This window comes from Littorina saxatilis, unplaced genomic scaffold (assembly GCF_037325665.1).
Source record: "Littorina saxatilis isolate snail1 unplaced genomic scaffold, US_GU_Lsax_2.0 scaffold_74, whole genome shotgun sequence".
Classification (NCBI taxonomy): domain Eukaryota; kingdom Metazoa; phylum Mollusca; class Gastropoda; order Littorinimorpha; family Littorinidae; genus Littorina; species Littorina saxatilis.
In genome coordinates, this window is record NW_027128233.1 from 35,001 (window position 1) to 53,274 (window position 18,274).

Below are 18,274 nucleotides of genomic sequence, written 5' to 3' on the forward strand. Positions count from 1 at the left end.
TTACGAACATGAACCCACTGTGACACCAAACTGAGACAGGCGTCAACCGAACTAGGGTCATGTCGGCAGATTGAAGTGTTCACATTTTCAAAGCTCTAACTTCAAAAAGCCTGAAATAACTTCAAAATCAAGTTATCATGAACATGCAAGAAAATACGATTTGGTCCTCTCTGACCAACACAAAAGCTGGTCTGCCAACAAGCCACCAAACATCTTATAATATTTTCGGATTCAGAAGGCAATAAAGAATACAATGATGTCAACTTTGAGATAGAAATATTGATTTTCTGTTCTTACCTTTATAATCAAAACAAAAATATTCTCGCTGGAAATGTTATTACAGTTTATCGCAGTGGAATTTTAACACTAAATGATTTTTTGACAATGGTGTTATGAAATTTGTGTTAATGTATTTCAGATGCATGTCGAGGCAATGCAAATGAACCAATCACCAGATGCGGTGGACGAATTTTCCGTACACCTGTCTTCCGAAATGAAGCACAACATGCATTTTGTAGTGTAAACTGTTAAAGGTGGTCTTGTTTTGAAAAGAAAATGTTTCAAAGTATTTGGACATTTTCCACTTTTTTCCGCTCGGCAGCGAAACGAAGTGTAATAAAGCTGAACGAAGTGGAAAAAATCCGAAAAGTAGGCTTGCCCGACGGAAAGTAGGCGGGGCTTAGGTACACAATAGGCACGGGAAGGGCGACGGTCGCAGATTGCGTTAATAAAAGTTGTGTGACGGCGGAAATATGTTCCGCTCCACCCAAGCAAGTATGTCCATGTATGTGTGTGTGTGTGTGTGTGTGTGTGTGTGTGTGTGTGTGTGTGTGTGTGTGTGTGTGTGTGTGTGTGTGTAAGTGTGTGTGTAAGTGTCTGTGTAAGTGTGTATGTGTCTGTCAAATCCTCTTGACGTCATCTTCTTGCACAGCTTAATCCATAGACTTGAAAACTGCGGAATGTCTACCCGGCCAACGCTGCCTTGGGTCGGGTTTGATCAAACATCGAATTGTTCTAGGACGCCCATCGTGTTTACGTTAGTGTGTTTCCAAAGCTCTGTGAACTTCTGTCCCCAACTGTAGCCATTGTTTGGCAACAATGGATCTTTATTTATCATGTATTTTCGCAATGAAAACGCGTCAAGTTGAAGGCAGTATAGCGTTCATTATAGGATACCTCCAGCTTCGCTGAGAAAAATGTTGTATTCTGTTGAACTAAAGCATGGTTACAATGCATTACTTGTGTCCTGGGGCCAGTTTCACAGGATTGAAGTGCTCAGACAGACAGACGGCCGACTGCTTCGTAACCTGACCGTGGTTGGTCACCGGGCCACCGTAAAGCACTCGACTGCACAGCAACCAAAACTGGCAAAAGTGCAAGCCGATGGTTCAATTTAGCAACAGTACCAATTCCGCGTACTCAATCGCACGCAAAAAAGACCGATTTAGAAGAAAAACTAGTCTTGGCTGGCTCTGATTAACAATGACCAAGACTTCTTGTAATATTCCTTCAGGTGACGTCAAACCCTCTTACGCAATAATGTGACGTCTTCAAGATATAACTCTGACTTGTCTTCTGGGAAACTGCGTCCCATGGATACATCCACTGATGCTTCATAATTCAAATACAGTTGAGATCAGTTGAGCATTATACCACTGACGGCTAATAAATGTTTTTGTCCGATTACCGCAGTTGTCCAACCCCAGTGCTGAACGAAAGCAGCACTGCAGGTGAATACAGCAATTAGAATTGTTTTAAGCACTGTCCCACCGTTAGTTTGTCAGAACAGGAGGTGGTCTATAATAGGGAATAGTCCATATTTGGTAACCTTCCCATATTTGGTAATTTATAGCCAAATAGGATGTTTTACGCAAATAGGAATATGTCTTTATCCACAAAAATGCAGGCAGAATATTGGGCATGTTTTTACTTGCATCTTTGTTCTGATTATTTTCAGGGGTAAAGAACCAGCTGGCTAAAGAAAACATAGAAGAACAAGAGTCAACAATTATCAAAGCCATTACCAGTTGGGTTGACACCCAAACATCAACCAATGAGTGGTCAGTGTGGATCTCACAACATCTTTATGCTGACCTAAACCTGGCGGTGGAAGAAGACGTCATCGACTACAACTCTATTCAAGTCTTCTTCATTGGTGAAAACCTCCCATCGTTCATACTGGTGTTATATGGTGTCACCGAACTGTCAGAATCTTCCACTACCGAGCAGGATGAGGAGACAGCTGCCTTAGAATTCTCAGTGCAGCTTGCCAGGGACCTGACTACTGAGTTGCACAAATATTGTTGTGTGGACTTTCTGCTCTTGCCCTGTGCGTTGCCTTACAAAACATTTATTGAGGATGTACAGACTCTAGAAAAAAATATTGAACTAGAACGAAAGGAATCAGAATGGTACTACAAAGGATCCCAAACAATCGACACCGCTGGATACAAAGAGGTCAAAGAAGCTGCTTCGTTGGTCGCAGGTGTTTCCTATGTTCCCTACATCATTGGGAGCACGGAACAAAGGGGCATCGAAGACGAGGTATGTTCAAACATTTTGTTCTGAGGTTTTGTTAATGAAGGTGTAAAAAGCAAACGGTCAAATACCAGCACACTGCTAGAGGGGATTCTGATGCGTGGCTTTTTAAATGCACGACATTTGAATTTCATTGGGTTTTGTCATATCTAATGAATAGGTGAGCCATATATCACCCAACAATGTGTGTCTGTACATTGTTTGTCTGGCCGTGTCTGTGTTCTTTTCGACATTACTGTTCGCTTTATAAAGCTTTGACAAATCAGGGCAGTTTAAACAAATTAATGGGTGTTTTTTGGGTGTGACTCACCTCAGAATTAATCTCCACGCGTTTGAACTGCACAATAAGTAGTGTGTGAACGCTGCACGACCAATAACTTCTAAATAAGAATTTAACATAAAAAGCATGGGTTGTACACGACCCATGCCATCCAAATTGGTATGGACATTTTACCTCTGCTTTGCAGACTATGGCTGGTACACATCCCGCGTCGTCTGATTAGCAATTAAAATAGCTACTTTTTATTTTTCATGGAAATGAGTATTTTCAGATGTCTATCATATAAGTTCCCATCCCTGTTCATTGGCTCTATCGACCCCCATTTTTAACCGCTTGCTTACTTTTATATAATAAACCGTCCATAGATCGTCGTTCTCCCGAACTAACTTCTTAGATTGTCATCGAGAATATAGGATTTTGGGTATTTTTCATGCAATGACGTCAGCGCTTTTCGGCGATTGGTCAATGCATTTCGTATCAATAATGTCGGTCACGCTTGAAATTATTCTAGGGCCATGAGCCCTAGTACTACGCTGGCGTTGGCTCACATGTATGTTTTCAAGTTTCAAGTTTTATTTATTCCGATAAAACCCCGTGAGGGTACATGGAAAATTAAAAAACACAATAAAAACACATTTCATTCAACACCAAATAAAAGGAACTAAAACAAAAAGAAATCAGACTATGTACAGAAAAGGGAGTTGAGGGGTGAGGGAGAGCAAAAACAATACAAGAAACAATTCAACAATAATAATAATAAATAATAATAATAATAATAATAATAATAATAATAATAATAATAATAATAATAATAATAATAATAATAATAATAATGATAATAATAATACAAAAAATAATAAAACATTACAAGTGCAAAGTGATTACATACATTTCTTTACTATGGGAAATGGGGGGAAGGGAGAGGGGGGGGTGATGGGTGGGTTAACATAAGGACACAAATATTATTACAAACAACACAAAACAGATAACGGAATATAAAGCTAAAAGAGAATTAAATTTTACTCGCTTCTCAAACAGTCCATGACAAGTGTCATGAACTTTGCGAGTTTTAGCAATAAACTCTTTTTTGTAGTGGAAAAAAGCTCTCTGAATTTAACTGAATTGGGGCGGGCATAATAATAGCACCGTAACAACTGTTTTCTATAATTGGTAAAGAAAGGACATACAAAAATATAATGGAACTCGTCCCCAAGGTCACCTGATGAACATTTGTGACAGATTCTGTCTTGTCTGGGAATACCAAGAGTCCTACCTTTTTGTATAGGCAATTTATGATTCAGTGTTCTAAATTTTAAAACAGCGTTTGCTAAATTAACCGGCAGGATGGACAAGTACTTTTCAAACTCAAAATTCTCTTTATACATTCTATAATTATAATAAAACTCATTGTTATTTATTTCTGAATGCCAGGTTTGGACAAATTGGTCTTGTAGCCTATTTTTCATCAGTGCTTTGAAAGTATTAAAATAACCACCATCCGTTACATTATTGATAGTTTGATTGTGCCAAAAATCACTAAAGCCTAACTCATTTAGAACACCATGGACAGAAAGCAAAAATTTTGACTTGTATACACCAGATTCATACATTTTAAACAAAAAACGATATGTCACACAAGAAAGTTTGTCAGAACCATTAGAAAATGCAAGTTTGTACCAAAAATTCAACATACGACATTTCGCTTGAATACTTACAGGGAACTGACCTAATTCACCCAAAACCATGTTTGTTGGTGTTGATTTGCCAACTTTCAAAATCATCTTAAAAAATCGTATCTGTAATTTGTTAGCTAAATCAGACATGTAAAATAGGGACCACAGTTTTTTCAAACATGGCCTTGGAGGCACGGTCATACAAATTCTTCTGTGCAACAGTAAATTTACCATTGTAGCTAAATTTAATACCCAGATATTGAAAATCATACACAATATCAAGTTTCCGACCATTGAATGTAAATGTCGGGACTGTTCTTACTTTCCCTCTTGAGAAAATCATTACTTTTGTTTTAGTTACATTCAATTTCAAAAACCAATCTTTACAATATCTGTCCATAATATCTAGAGCGATCTGCAAGGATTCTGGCGATTCAGCAAAAATAACCGTATCGTCAGCATACAACAAAATGAACAACCCATACAGAACGTTAATATCACTGTTGTCACAGTTTACATTTTCGGATTCACGTCCTAAGGTATTTAGAGCTGACTCCCGATCAAAATAATTCTTCAGATCGTTTAAATATACGGAAAAAAGCAGGGGAGACAAGTTCTCACCTTGTCTCACACCGGCAGAACAAGAAAAAAAGTCAGACAACTTAGAATTCCACTGTACACAGGACTTAGCTTTAGAGTACATATCTTGTATAGCTGAAAGCTTATGGGTGTCGGCAGGCGTTTGCGCATGCGCTTATGTCGTCATCAGTTTGTGTACACAGAAAGTTGTGACATCCGTCACCCTATGGGAGGGGTGAAGGCAACATTGTTGTTCATCTGTAGAAAGTTGTGAAATCCGTCACCCTATGGGAGGGGTGAAGGCAAAATTGGTCATCACTGAGTTTGTGTAACACAGGAAGTTGTGAATTACAAAATTGTTCAACAAAAACATCAGAGATCGAATTGTGCAGGGTCAACCGCAACAAACTCAAACCGAGCCATGCATACTTACCTGTATTTGAGTGACTTATATACCAACATTTTTATTTCTTATTTTCAGCACAGGTGTAGGAAAAATCATGAACCAAAATGTTATTTATTTTCTAATTTAACATTGTTTTTACAAATGTGACCATGTTCTTTTAAACAAACAGTGACATTAAACATTGTTATGTTAAAAAAAAGAAAAGAGAAAAAAAGCTTTTGCGCACAAATCAGAAAATACATTGTACATTTTACTAAACCGTGAGTTTCTGTGGCAAAGCCCGACCGAGGAAATTGCACTGGTTTTATTTTTAGATCAGTGGGAAATTTTCAAGAACAGACGCTTGCATTTGGATGTGTCCAATGATAGTAGGTTTGGTTGTGATCAATCAGAATAATGTAGGCAGGGATGTCGTTAGGCGTCGGACATCGGACATAGATGAAAATCCCCAAATGTCCGATTCACATTGCCGCATGTCGGTCAGATGTCCTATCGTTTTAGCCTGGGCGTGGTCATTGTCCGATATGTACTCCATTCCTTCGGACAGCGCGATATTCGTTAATTTTCATTTCAAGATACAAATCTTCTAAAAGACCGAACGCTCTCGTGTTCAGCTGACACTGAAGTTGCCAGTGCCGTGTGCCGCGGATCTTTTCTTTTGTTGGGAATTCCCGAACCGTCTCGGTGCAGCGCACTGATCTAAACTGAATAGTGGATTATTTTTAGATCAGTGCACGGGAGACAACTCCAACTGACTAAATTTGTCGTCTGCTTTTGTTTTCGATACGAGACGAAGCACTGACTTATGCCGCTGAAAAAAACTGAAATCAGCATTAGATCAAACCGATCAACTTTTATCCAAATCATGCAGTTTGTAATCAAAGTAAGAGCTCTGAAGTTGTTCATGTTGATTTCTTTTTTGTGGTTTCTTTGAAAGTGAAACTAAACAAATACAACATTATACGCACACTGTGTTGAAGTATTTACTATATTATGTGTGTGTTCTACAGCGCCCGCGCGTGGGTGTGTGTGTGTGTGTGTGTGTTCGTGTGGGCGCATGACTTTGGGGTTCACATGGTTTGTTTGTTTGTTTGTTTCAGACCCACACCCATATACACACATTTCACATTTAAACCATTTGTCGGCCCCCTGTCGATATTTATCGACTAAGTTCCTTTGTGTTGCATTGTTGTGCAAGATGACTGAGTGTGTGCAAGAAACCACTTTGACCATTCACCTAAAAATTACATGAAGGAACGTCTGGGAACCTGCTGATTTGAATCAGCAAATTTTCTTTATCATTATGTCTACTTACATCGGAGTACAACATTCGGATTAAGCAAAGCAAAGCCCACGACCAGCTGAGTGTCTCGCGACTGGGGTGGGCTGTGATTGACCGTTGACCTCACCCCGGCATTGAAACAACAGAAGTGGAGGGGGTTATGACAAAGCAACTCTCCCGCTGAGAGGGACAGTTAGACACCGACACTTGGTACCTTTTTGTATCAGTGAACGAGCGCGGGCAGCCTCTACTGGAAGCGCTCTGGAGATAATGATAGGGTTTACTCTGTCGAGTCATCATATCGAACCATTATTCTTGCGTGCTCCGCCGCTGGTGTTATGCAATATGTCTAGGTTTCACAAGAATTCCTTGTTTTGGTCACCGACACACTGAACATTTCTGTACGCGAAGAACTGTCACCATTGCATTTATTTTGCTCTTTTTCTCATTTTGTTCATGTTGTTTGAACATCGTGTTAACTATTTACAGGAACTTCGTAACTTGTTACTAAAACTAAAAGTTCCGCAGCAGAATCGTCACTGCATATGACATTTTGTTATTTCTTGCAATGTTTTTAATTGTTACTCGTTCTTCTCACTCTCTTCGTGTTGTTTTTACACTTTGCAAATAGTTGTGTTTGTGTGTGCTGTAAGTTCCTCACGAAACACATTTTCCGACACTCTGCATTTGACATGATTTTAAAAATGTCGGGTCTTCTTTGTTTGAATTCTTCGCACTCTGTTCATATACATGTTACTCTGTATGTCTTCTTTGCAATAAAATGGGTATATTTTACTCAAAGTTTCTCAACAGGGAGATCTTGCAGTGCATGTAACATTTCGTACTTTCGTACAGTATTCTTTGTTAGCTCATTTGTGGTCTTTTGCTCAAAGTTCTTCAACAGGGAGATCCAGCCCCATTGCATTTGACAATGTTCAATCTTTATTCGTCTGTTTATTTTTTGTTCGACTAATAACTTCATTGTTCTTCATTGCAAAACGTTGGGTGATCTTTTACTGCCTGCAGTGATGACCATATCACCAAGAAAATTACATGGTAATTTGCATCAAGATTGCAGTATATTTCAGCCGACCAATGATTGACAGTGCACTGCATCAGATCTGCTCTCATTGCTTTACTTATCATTGCAAGGCTCAGAACAATTCATGGGAGCAGTGAGCTGTTTTATGCTATGACATAACTGAACCCAAGTGACCTGGATACCATTTTATTTTAAGGAACATCGCTTTGATGGTTTTATGTTATGTGCAGATTGCTCATTGTCATAATACATTAGTTGGGTGGCTGCTTCATCCGAGTCACCTTGTGTTACATGTTACTGTGATTATGTGTGGATTGGTGCTTCCTCCTTTTTAGTCACTTTTCTTCCACTGATGATACCGTGATTGAAGTTGCATTGCTGCTCCCACCTTTGATTCCCGTTTCAGTCGTTCATTTTTCTGTATATGAGTGGATTGGGGTAATTCAAATGACATAGTATACATTAATCAACATTAGACAATCAATGCCTTCAATACAGCAATTGCAGGCAGGATCAGGACATTTCCCATGGATGAATGCGTTCATATCATTGATTTGCGCATATTGCGCAAGTGAAACTTTACAACGAAGGGGTTATTTTTTCAGTCATTTGAATTTAACAAATATTTTGATAGCTGTTGTGCATGAACTTTAGTTCGTCCACGACCATTCTACAAAGTTTCGAGTCTATAGGTAAAATGGTCGGACATTTACCTTTTCTCCAAAACTGAGGTGTTATCAAATTACACCTCCGAAATTGTCAATGGCGCGGAAGCTTTCCTGAATAGGCATGGCCTTGAACCCAGCTCTAACTGCTTTCTTCAGGTCACCAATGATCTAGGGGATGAGGCGTGTGTTTGTGCATACTCTAAAAATACGACTATGGCTGCACCATTGGAACCCCTTTCATGACCGTGCCTAAACATGGCAAAATACGGTATAAAGGAGTTAGTTTGATTTTACGTTGGAACGTTCTTTTATGCGGAGTTCCATTCTACGTTTTCAAAGTCGCACACACAACTAATCCCCCCTCCCCCCCCCCCCCCCATGTTCTACAACATGTTTTGGCCCTGTTGATCTCTGATCAACCCTTTTTTCTTGTGGCTACTTGATATTGCTTTCCAAACATATACGAAGTACCAGGAGCATAGGGTCAGTTATTAACTTAACTTGCGGGGAACAGTGAGATAAAGAGAACAGTACAAAAATACGAACGGAGAGACTCGGAAACTCGAGTCAGTCGTCGCCAGGCTCGAGAACTCAAGTGTAATATTCGAAGTTAAAATCTCCCTCTCTTACAGTGCGACAGAATAGCTCAGTTGATAACATAATAATAATATGGGAGATTTATAGAGCGCTTGACATTCTCCAAGCGCTTTACAATGAATTAGTGAGAGGTCAAGGCAGGTGAAGTAGCCCACAGGTTGAACATCTCTCATGCTGGGTATTTTCGTGTTTCTATAACCCACCGAACTCTGACATGGATTACAGGATCTTTTCCGTGCGCACTTGGTCTTGTGCTTGCGTGTACACACTAAGGGGGTTAAGTCACTAGCAAGTCTGCACATAAATTGACCTGGGAGATCGGAAAAATCTGCACTGTTAAAGGTACTGAACTTGTCAAATCCAGGTGCACGGAGCCCCTGGTGCTTTTAGTCATACCTCAGGCAGCTATCCGTTAGAAGAACTACCAAGTTTCATGGACTTGCACCCAAAGAGCCAAGAACTGCAATTATTTTACGAATTAATTTCGTACTTGGACCCGGCTGGTCTTGACCTATTTTTGGATCTAAATTTAGATCAGGTAGTTCACCACATCATGCACAAAAAGACACGTCACTAGCAAACTATGTCAGACGTCATCATGAGTTTGTGTAAAACAAAATGGAGGCCGGAATCACTCAGTTGAATCAAACTCCGACCAAACACCACGTAATAACTAGGTTAATTTATGCACTCGCGTGAACAAGAAACTGTCGTGCTTCACACATGTTGGGTAGTTTTGGGTTTGTTTTACTACCACTGGAGGATTTTTGAACTGTAAATGCACTCAGCTGCAACAAAAACGCAAAACGAAGGCTGTGAGCTGCACTGTGCCTTTAATCCACCAGGCGGCAGCGACCGGGAATCGAACACACGACCTTCCGATTAGGAGGCCCACGTCTTACCACCACGCCATAACGCGCTCCATCATGCGCTAGTCCTTATACTTGTGTATGCCTTGTGGCGCGGTGGTAAGACGTTTGCCTCCAAAGTTGGTGGTCTCGTGTTCGAGTCCCAAAGACTTGTGTAAATCATGATTTTTAAACTTGTTTTCTTCTTTTCTGAACTATATGTACTTGTATGTAATTCTTTTTGATTTATCCTGTATTGAAAATCGAATATAGTGCATGAGTGCCGCCCTTGAACAGCTTTTTCACAATCCCGTATTCTATTTTTAGTACGGGATATCCCCAAGCAAAGGTCAAAGGGCATATGTATCACCGCGTGTCGACTGCTGGTAATAATAGATACTTACTTCTAGTATAATAGGCTTCTGATATTTTACAATGCAAAACAGTATTTTATGCATTACCTGTCTGGGTACGGTTTAATACACAGATTTTTAGTAAGAACTACTTGAACATAGAATGAGGAATCTGAACACATAAATACGAATATGAACCAAGTCAGTGCCTTATGTAGACATGACCTTACAATATAAATAGAATCATTAGTTTCGATGTCTATCACAATATCACTATTGCACTTTAACAAAAAGTGTATCACAGAATGAACAAGTCGCGTAAGGCGAAAATACAATATTTAGTCAAGTAGCTGTCGAACTCACAGAATGAAAGTGAACGCAATGCCATTTTTCAGCAAGACCGTATACTCGTAGCATCGTCAGTCCACCGCTCATGGCAAAGGCAGTGAAATTGACAAGAAGAGCGGGGTAGTAGTTGCGCTAAGAAGGATAGCACGCTTTTCTGTACCTCTCTTTGTTTTAACTTTCTGAGCGTGTTTTTAATCCAAACATATCATATCTATATGTTTTTGGAATCAGGAACCGACAAGGAATAAGATGAAAGTGTTTTTAAATTGATTTGGACAATTTAATTTTGATAATAATTTTTATATATTTAATTTTCAGAGCTTGTTTTTAATCCGAATATAACATATTTATATGTTTTTGGAATCAGCAAATGATGGAGAATAAGATAAACGTAAATTTGGATCGTTTTATAAAAACAATTTTTTTTTACAATTTTCAGATTTTTAATGACCAAAGTCATTAATTAATTTTTAAGCCACCAAGCTGAAATGCAATACCGAACCCCGGGCTTCGTCGAAGATTACTTGACCCAAATTTCAACCAATTTGGTTGAAAAATGAGGGCGTGACAGTGCCGCCTCAACTTTCACGAAAAGCCGGATATGACGTCATCAAAGACATTTATAAAAAAACTGAAAAAAACGTATGGGGATATCATACCCAGGAAATCTCATGTCAAATGTCATAAAGATCGGTCCAGTAGTTTAGTCTGAATCGCTCTACACACACACACACACACGCACACACGCACGCACATACACCACGACCCTCGTTTCGATTCCCCCTCGATGTTAAAATATTTAGTCAAAACTTGACTAAATATAAAAATCAGGCAGTTACTAAATAAAACACACACACACACACACACACACACTTACACACGCTCATACACACACGCTAACACACACACACACACACACACACACACACACACACACACACACACACACACACACACACAGGCTAATATTAAGTTAAGTCAGTGCCAGGTTAAAAAGTGACTGCTCACAATCACCATTTGCAAACTCAAAATGTGTGCTCTCGAATTTCGTGTTGCCTGTAAACATACCAGACCCACTGGGTTGTCAACATTATGCTGTACAGATACTGGCATAATTATGAAATCATATTTTGTGACAGAATATCTGGCACACAGAGGTATCACACAAATTACCTCTATTAAACTACATAATTATGTCACACGCTTTCCTTCTTTGCCACTACTAAAGCAAACGTGTGCAAGATTGTATGTTACACGCTGCGGAGCATGGTAAGAACGGAGTCAAACTCGCAATCGTCTATCACAAAGCCCAAACATGCACACATGGCTTTCATTTTCCAGGCTTTTATCGTTTCTTCTCTTTAAAAATTAGACAACACCGAGAATACTGCAAACGGCATCCCACCCGGCAATACTGTTTTCATACGCGAGTTTAGCTGCCATTGGAAATCGGCTTGCTCATGGGGCATGTAAGTCTGAATTATGAAGGACAGAGTTGTGAACAGATAAGGCAAACAAACCGAAAAGAACAACCATTTTGCGCATGCAGACACAGAGCAACGTCATACAGAACGCGATGCTTCAAAAGACACAGACTGTGACGGTGACTGCAACGTCATTCACACATACCGAGACGTCACTCTTAGTTGTTTGGTCACTTCAGTAAAATAAAGTAGATCTCTCTATAATCATGGCTGGTGTGGGCCCTGTCAAAGCGTGAGTACGCAAAACGTGTTTGTTCTCTCCTCTGTTGAAGCTGTGAGACATAAATGCTATTCAGACTTGGTCGTGTGACAGAGTTTTCTTCCACTCGATAAGCTGATGTCTAACTCAGCCTAACGGCTTCGTTAGACTATCAACTAATCTTGTGTGGAAGAACACGTCTGTTGCACGACCAGGTCTGAATAGCAGGTATTGTTTCAAAATCTGTTGAACCTCCTTCAAGTTCGCAGACCACTACTACTTCAACAATAATTCCTAATGACGGTGTTTTGGACGTGTGAACTTCTATTGTTACCATTTTAGTGTACCACATGGATAATGGACCAATCAGGACTGAACGTAGGTAGCCCGCTAAATGTTATAGCGGTCATGCCAAGAACACTTTTAGGGTAAAAACAAACAAAACAAAACTATAAATCTAATGAAAAATACCAGCGTGCCATATTACAAAGAATGTTACTGTTATCTATATATATATGGCCAAGAATCTGTCATGGCGTCGAAAGAAGGAAAGAGCCCGCTTGAATTATTTGGCAGGCTCCTGCTTCTAATACACTTTTTTTGCAAAGAACATCTTTGTGTTGGATGAAAGAGGATGAATGGACGAACGTTTTGGTATAACATGGTGGCAAATTTATGCCGTAAGCAATGAATAACGGACTTGTGATTCCAACCTTACCTAGTCATTCTGGAGAAAAAAGCGTTACGCGATTTTGGGTGCTTTCAGTTTTGTAAGAACTGTACTCCGAACACGTGCGCGACCGGTAAATCCTTCATACAAACCAGACAGGAAATGAATGCAGTGTTTAATGAGACCAACAATGAGCGCGACGGAGCTGCCAACTTCGTTCATTTCGCTTGGAAAAGTGATGCGAGATGTACGTTATTATCCTTGTGTAAATTCGGTATCGGTCAGTAAAACGGTCGTACAGTCCGCGGTAAATGTAAGATGGCCGCCAAAGATCGATTTCGAGGTTCACACAGTCTACTAAGTCTAAAATAATATTTAAAAAATTGCTTGCAATGCATGCTTTGTCTGTGATTCGTGAAAATCGACACGATTTGTTGATTTTGTGTAAAGAAAAATTACTTATAACCAAAATAAAACGTTCTCGTTTTGCCGAGATGTTGTGACAAGCGTGACCTAACTAGTCTCCCTTGGTCATTTGCATATGATCTATCAATGACAACAGGACTTTCACACCTACGTGCGAGATGGACGAGCCCAGCCCCACGGGTAAAGTGTGCATGGTCGTCATCCAAATAGTAACGTACATCACTTTTGAGAATGAAACTGCTATAAATCGAGTGATTTCTTACGAAACATGATAAAAACAATGTTTGAAAAGAAAAAGTATTCGTACCTGAATGATTCAGTCGAAAATCGAATGTTGTTGAATTTTTTTTTTTTTTTGGGGGGGGGGGGGGGGGGTGGTTTTGTGTAGGTGTTAGTGGTGCTTGGTTACCCATAGGTCTGTGACACTCTTAGTTTATATGATCAAAGCTCATTGGCAATTGCAAATATTCTTAGGGAGGTAGGTTAGTCATGCTATCTAATTTTTACATTTAGTCAAGTTTTGACTAAATGTTTTAACATAGAGGGGGAATCGAAAAGAGGGTCGTGGTGTATGTGTGTGTGTGTCTGTGTCTGTGTCTGTGTCTGTGTCTGTGTGCGTGCGTGCGTGTAGAGCGATTCGGACCAAACTACTGGACCGATCTTTATGACATTTTACATGAGAGTTCCTTGGATTGATATCCCCGATTTAGTTTTTCGTTTTTTCGATAAATACCTTTGATGACGTCATATCCGGCTTTTCGTGAAAGTTGAGGCGGCACTGTCACGCTCTCATTTTTCAACCAAATTGGTTGAAATTTTGGTCAAGTAGTCTTCGACAAAGCCCGGACTTCGGTATTGCATTTCAGCGTGGTGGCTTAAAAACTAAATAATGACTTTGGTCATTAAAAATCTGAAAATTGTAAAAAAAAAATAAAAAATTATAAAACGATCCAAATTTACGTTTATCTTATTCTCCATCATTTTCTGATTCCAAAAACATATAAATATGTTATATTTGGATTAAAAACAAGCTCTGAAAATTAAAAATATAAAAAGTATTATCAAAATTAAATTTTCGAAATCAATTTAAAAACACTTTCATCTTATTCCTTGTCAGTTCCTGATTCCAAAAACATATAGATATGATATGTTTCGATTAAAACACGCTCAGAAAGTTTAAACGAAGAGAGGTATAGAAAAGCGTGCTATCTTTCTCAGCGCAACTACTAAACCGCTCTTCTTGTCAAATTCACTGCCTTTGCCACGAGCATGAGCGGTGGACTGACGATGCTACGAGTATACGGTCTTGCTGAAAAATTGCATTGCGTTCAGTTTCATTCTGTAAGTTCGACAGCTACTTGACTAAATGTTGTATTTTCGCCTTACGCGACTTGTTATTATTATTATTATTATTATCATGAGAGCTTATATAGCGCGAACCACAATTAACCGTTGCTCTCCGCGCTTTACATATTAATTTCTGCCGTTTGAAATTGAATTTTTTTACAGACAAACAGACATTTTTTACGCACAATATATAACGCATTCACATCGGCCAGTAAACCTCAAGCCATTACGGCGAATATTTACTTTTCGCGGCCTATTATTCCAAGTCAAACGGGTATTTGGTGGACATTTTTTATCTATGCCTATACAATTTTGCCAGGAAAGACCCTTTTGTCAATCATGGGATCTTTAACGTGCACACCCCAATGTAGTGTACACGAAGGGACCTCGGTTTTTCGTCTCATCCGAAAGACTAGCACTTGAACCCACCACCTAGGTTAGGAAAGGGGGGAGAAAATTGCTAACGCCCTGACCCAGGTTCGAACTCGCAACCTCTCGCTTCCGAGCGCAAGTGCGTTACCACTCGACCACCCAGTCCATTTCAGGCTGTTTTGTTTTCCTCAGGCAAAATATAATTAAAACTAATGAAAAAAATGTGTTTCAATTTGCATCCGGCAGTTAGGGTTAATTATCTTGCGTTTGGGGATGTGACTTTTTTTTTTTAGATGGGATATTATATTTGGTTTGGGGTTGTGGCTCCATTTTATCTGTGGGCAGGTATTTAAGTGTATAAAAGACATTACAATTCCAGGCAAGTGTTTCGTTACAATGGAACTTGGAAGAAAAGTGTTGTTCGGCAGTACAGTAAAACCTGTCTCTAAAGGACACCCTTGGGGTATGGTAATGGTGTCCCTATTAGACAGGTGTCCTTTCTTCACAGGTGGAGGGGCTGGGGCAATATTTTACAAAGAACACGTAAAATGTACAAGACACTTTTTGTCAATTCTGGAGTATGTATTTATTTTTCAACACAAAACACAAGGTAAAAACTTAAATAAAATTAATTAAATAAAATAAACTTAAATAAAATTACCAGATCATTGTACAAGGCACAGATTGAGGGCGGTGACAGGAATAGAGAGAGAGAGAGAGAGAGAGAGAGAGAGAGAGAGAGAGAGACTGACTGACTATTAGGGTTTAACGTCCTCTTAGACCAACTGGTCTATATTGGGACAGGTATTGGTAATACGCTGAAGATATGGTGTGATACTTTGATTCGAACAAGCCCGCTGTGGCTGTCTCCTTCGACACACCAGCATTGGGTTTGTCTCGTTGAAATGTTGATGCTTGCATATGTTTTTTCAGTGTGTGTGTGCGTGCGTGTGTGTGTGTGTGTGTGTGTGTGTGTGTGTGTGTGTGTGTGTGTGTGTGTGTGTGTGGTGTGTGTGTGTGTAACTTAGAAAAGGGACAGGAATGACTGATGCACAGACACTTTGTTGGGATTTCCTGGTTTTGTCATTAACATCCTCGTCCTAAGCGCGTAAGCCACGATGCTAGCTCAAAAAGCCTAACGTCATGCTATTATCACTCACTGCTCTTACAAACGAACACACACAAACCTATGAATAAAGTAGATCTTACGGGATTTAACGTTTTTTTAACTGCCAAAATTTTACTTTTTATTCTTGTTGAAATTCACAACATTTCATAAAGATCGGTGAAAAATTAGAAAATAACGGTTTATAACTGACAAAAGCTTGGTTTTCTTCTGAAAAGTACGTATTGAAACTCAGTTATGGACAACGGACCTACTCACAAAATTTCATAAAGATTGGTGAAAAAACGGGATTTAAAGGTTTTTTAACTGCCAAAAATCAACTTTTTATTCTTGTTGAAATTCAGTTAGGGACAACCAACCTAACCACAACATTTCATAAAGATCGGTGAAAAATTAGAAAATAACGGTTTATAAAGGTTTTTTTAACTGCCAATAATTAACTTTTTCTTCTTGAAAAGTTTGTATTGGAGATCAGTTAGGGACAATGGATCACTGTGCCAATGTTGGTGTAAATCCGACAATTAGGGACCAAGAAACAAGGAGCAGAGTGTTTTTTGGCGGTTAAACTGTCATTTTAACAGTTTAATGATTTGGTGAAATTTCTTCCACCACAATACTATACAATGTTTTATCTACCCATTATTGCAAGAACCCCAAAATCACATTTTTTTGGAAAAATCGCTTTCACCCATGCTAGAACCTCCCCTTAAGTGCTCAAGACACTATACTGACCCCCCCCCCCCCCCCCAGGTGGCCCATACCAATAAAAACAGTTTTATTCTGCTAAAAACCACATCTCCTTTCTTACCCACAACAACATTAATAAGATAAAGCAAGTCTAAAAAATGGTGTTTGTGTAACAGTTTTGGACACACTGACAGATTCCTGAAAAAACGGGATTTAACGTTTTTTTAACTGCCAAAATTTTACTTTGTATTCTTGTTGAAATTCACAACATTTCATAAAGATCGGTGAAAAATTAGAAAATAACGGGTTTATAACTGACAAAAGCTTGTTTTTCTTCTGAAAAGTACGTATTGAAACTCAGTTATGGACAACGGACCTACTCACAAAATTTCATAAAGATTGGTGAAAAAACGGGATTTAACGGTTTTTTAACTGCCAAAAATCAACTTTTTATTCTTGTTGAAATTCAGTTAGGGACAACCAACCTAACCACAACATTTCATAAAGATCGGTGAAAAATTAGAAAATAACGGTTTATAACGGGTTTTTAACTGCTCCAGGTGGCCCATACCAATAAAAACAGTTTTATTCTGCTAAAAACCACATCTCCTTTCTTACCCACAACAACATTAATAAGATAAAGCAAGTCTAAAAAATGGTGTTTGTGTAACACTTTTTGGACACACTGACAGATTCCTGGCCATATACGACTTGTGTCTGTGTGTGTGTGTGTGTCTGTGTGTGAGTTCGCGATGCACGGCCAAAGTTCTCGATGGATCTGCTTCAAATTTGGTGGGCATATTCAGGTAGACCCGGGACAGGACACAACCTGGTCGATATTTCAACACGTGCTCTCAGCGCGCAGCGCTGAACCGATGTTGGTTCCACCTCAGCTATTTTGGTTCCACCTCAGCTACCCGGGCCCCCATACCGACACACCAAAGCCAAAGTTCTCGGTGGATCTTTTTCAAATTTGGACACCGTATTCAGCTACACCCCGGACACAATATCATCGATGAGATATTTCAACACGTGCTCTCAGCGCGCAGCGCTGAACCGATTTTGGTTTTTGTGTTCATTTCACCATTATAAGTAACTCTTCCTTATCTTCTCATCTTCTCCAGGTTTTCAGCGTTTACCTCCCTTCCTTCATATGGTGCACTATAGTATGAGTGGGGCGTCTTCGGATATTCCCGGCGTTCTGTTACTATTTTTAGAAGGTCACCGCAGTGTCCAGAACGTAAATTGGACCCGTAAATTATCCTCACTGTAAAAGTGCAAAGGTCGAATCAATTTATAGCCACGCGAAAAATACACTGTCATCTATCTCTCTATAGATACGGCTTCTC